Consider the following 3746-nt stretch of genomic DNA (forward strand, 5'->3'; position numbering starts at 1 on the left):
GGACGTCTCTTACTAATTTTTTAGTTAATAGTCCTAGTGGGACAGTCTTCCTAAAGTCAGTGGACACAAGTAGTGTGATTAAAGATGCTAAACAAATGTTTGAATTACTAGACAATATGATTGAGGAAATTGGAGAGGATAATGTGGTGCAAGTTGTGACAGATGGTGCCTCAAATCTTGTGGCAGCAGGGAAGATGTTAGAAGAGAAGAGAAAAAAATTATTTTGGTCTCCTTGTGCAGCTCACTGCCTTGATTTAGTCCTTGAAGACATTGGGCAACTTCCGGTATTTTATAATACCATCACCAATGCAAAGAAAATAACAACATTCATTTATAGGCATACATGGGTCTTGAACTTGTATAGAAAATATTCCAAGGGACGAGAATTAGCTAGACCGGCAGTGACAAGATTTGCAACAGCTTATCTTACACTAAGTTGCATATTCCGGCAAAAGAATGCTCTTCGAACCATGTTTGCTTTAGATGATTGGGTTTCTGGTTCTTTTGCTAGTAAAAGTGAGGGTAAGCAAGTGGCGGACATGATTTTTAGGGATTCTAGATTTTGGAGTTCCATCAAATATTGCTTAAAGTGTGTGAGTCCACTTGTAAAAGTTTTGAGACTTGTAGATGGTGACTCTAAACCTGCTATGCCATATATTTATGAAGCAATGGATAGGGCCAAAGAAGAGATTGCTGACAATTTTGAAAAGAAAGAATCAAGGTATAAAAAGATATGGAAGATTATTGATACTCGTTGGAATTTGCAACTACATAGACCCCTCCATGCGGTTGCCTACTTTCTTAATCCTAAGTAAGTTTTATACAATTTAAAGTTTAAAATTTAAATATTTATATTTATTATTTAATTGTATGCTAGAAAAAGATAACTTATTCATTATTTTTTTAGGTTCCATTATGATGAAAAATTTAATGCGGATCAAGAAGTTTATTTTGGTTTATATGAAACTATTGAGAGAATGATTCCGGATAGAAAGACAAGATTTTTAGTTGATCAACAACTCGAGGCATTCAAGTCTGCTAAGGGACTTTTCGGAAGGAGCATGGTAATAGATACTAGAAACAAAAAGCAACCTGGTATTATTCTCTAGTCTATACTATCTATAAGAATTTAATTTTTAACCTTAATAATAAATCTGAATTTTGAAAAACATTCCTAATTATTGTTTTTTTTTTAGCTCTTTGGTGGGAAAGTTATGGAGGAGAAGGTAAAGAGTTACAAAAGATAGCTATGAGAATTTTGAGTCTCACATGTAGTGCTACTGGATGTGAAAGAAATTGGAGCATGTTTGATCAAATCCATACTAAGCGAAGGAATCGCTTAGAACAACAAAGGTTGAATGCACTTGTATTTGTCAAGTATAACCTTCAACTTGAGATGAGACAGAAGATTAGAGAGGAAAAGGGAGAGACATATGATCCCATTTGTTTATCAGATATTGAATCTGATGATGAGTGGATCACTGAAAAAGAAAACCCATGCTTGCCAGTAGATGGGTCATGGATGGACATACATGAGAGTTTCACTCTTGATGAAGGAGCTCCAAGCAAGAAAAGAAAGAGAGGTATAATATTTTAAAACTAAATTTAAGTTGATTTTAGTTTAAATATATATCATCATACTTATTAAGTTTTTTTCCCCCTTAGGTCCAAGAAATTTGAATGCCAAAACCAATAGCAAAGGGAAATCTATAATAGAACAAGAGAATGAGAATGAAGATAATGTTGAAGATGGGGAAGAAGAGGATGATGAAGAAATGACATTGTTAATGGAGGATGATCATGAATTGAGTGACATTGATCTTGGAGATGATGAATGATGGATTGAATTTTATGTTTACTGACTTTAGTCTTTTTAAGTTAGGAGTTTGACTTTGAATTTTGAATGGATTTTGGGGACTATTTATCTTTAAAATTTCATATATTGGTTATTTCATTTTTTTGGGGCAGTTTATAGCACCTAATATTTACAAACTTTTAATATTTGTTATGTGAAAATTACTTATACATTATCCTTAATAATTGTTCATGAATCTTACGATTCACGATACGGTACGATTCAAGATTCATAAAACCGGCTTTCCGATACACGATTCGTATCCCGATTTGATAACCATGCTATGAACAACATATTAGGTTGTGCCTTTGCATGGAATAACTTTTTGACTTCATTAGATTGAGAAATTATGTCATTAGTCCCCTTATGTTGCCCTATCACTTGGGGGTTGATGAATGAGAATTTATCTCTCCTCCTAGTGAAAAGTCTTCCCTCTAGATGTTCTATCAAAAAGAAAACTAAAAATCAACCATATATATATATAGCATGGGTCAGCTGGCGATTTTGCAAACTGAGAAAAACATATGATAGCTCACATCCATAAAGAAATGCCTTTTATTAGAAATAGGAATATAAAAATCATCACATTTGGCCAAAAACAAAGTGTTAAGATTTGCACCTGAGTAACTTCCTGGCCCTATCGAAACGTTGATGCTGAAACACCAAAATAGAAAGAAACTATTAACAATTGTTCTCATGCGTCAGTCATTCAGCAATATGTGAGTTAGTTGTTTTATGCATGATCCTCCATCCCATTGTCTCTTCATTGTTCTTCCTCTTTAATATAATTTCTTCATTTACCATAATTAACTAATAATAATAATGTAATTTTAATGAGAACATAAACAATGATATGAACAGAACAATAAACACTACAAAATAAAGGCATTATCGGTATAATAACGTTAGTAAGGTAAATGTCTATCATTGAATTAGGAATAACACAGTAAGTACTATGTCTCACAATAAAATGAAGAGAGAAGTAATATGTGGAATATAAAAATAAATGTAGGGCTACAATGCTTTGTCTTCAAATTCAGAGGCAAAGCAAAATAGCAGAAAATGTCCTCTTTAATTTTAATATGCAAAGAAAAAATCAAACGCGATGATACTTAGCTGATATCTTCGAATTCTCATTGTCTTGCAAGAAAGGCTGAAGCACAGTATATTTGTTTAATTAATTTAACAAAAATTTGTGAGAAAGAAAGTGAAAAGAAGCTTACTCAAACAACAATAACCCGCAAACGGAATAGCCGACATACGAGTTGAAGCTGCAAAGTTGATTATGACAACTTCATAAGCGTTGACGGTAATGTGGGTTCAACAGAACGGCAGAAAGATTGAATGTTTTAAGTTGATTGTTGCGAGGGGTTTTCAAGAGGAATGGAGGGAAGGTGGCGCGGGAAAGGAAAAGTGAATGAAAGGTTGGGGAGGGGGTCCATGTAACTGACAAAGAATTAAGGATGAAAAGGGTTTTTGGGGGTTAAAAGTAATTTAAAAAAATTAAAATACATCAGGTCGCATTAGGACTCGCCAGGCACTACTAGAAACAATAAAAAGAAGTTTTTTTTTTAAACAATAAATTCTATCAGATAATACTAACGCAGCCTAGCTCTGCATATTTTTATTAAAAAATAAGTAAACATTATAATAAAAGACCTAATGAAGATCATATTTATTAGATATGATTCTGAAAATTAAAATTATTTACAAGTACCAACTGCCTCAATAAAAATTAAAGTTAAACATACTAAGCTATATATAGGTATTTTGTTTATATTTTTATACTCTTATTTTATGTTAGACGGTTATTTTCTCAACTATTAGGATTTTTTTTTTTTACCAAAACCATTAGGATTGATATTGAATCTTCTTAGGTAACACAAATACA

General features: G+C 32.5%; 1 long non-coding RNA gene across 1 annotated transcript; it reads left to right on the forward strand.

Moving 5' to 3' along the window:
- Positions 1–1067: 1067 nt before the first annotated feature.
- On the forward strand, positions 1068–1710 carry LOC114760033 (uncharacterized). Its single transcript, XR_003742008.1, has 3 exons — positions 1068–1095; positions 1197–1583; positions 1666–1710. It is a non-coding gene; the product is annotated as an uncharacterized LOC114760033 (long non-coding RNA).
- The last annotated feature ends 2036 nt before the right edge of the window (positions 1711–3746 follow it).

Source organism: Neltuma alba, unplaced genomic scaffold (genome assembly GCF_004799145.2).
Source record: "Neltuma alba isolate B1F8T4 unplaced genomic scaffold, ASM479914v2 tig00010927_pilon, whole genome shotgun sequence".
In the NCBI taxonomy this organism is placed as follows: domain Eukaryota; kingdom Viridiplantae; phylum Streptophyta; class Magnoliopsida; order Fabales; family Fabaceae; genus Neltuma; species Neltuma alba.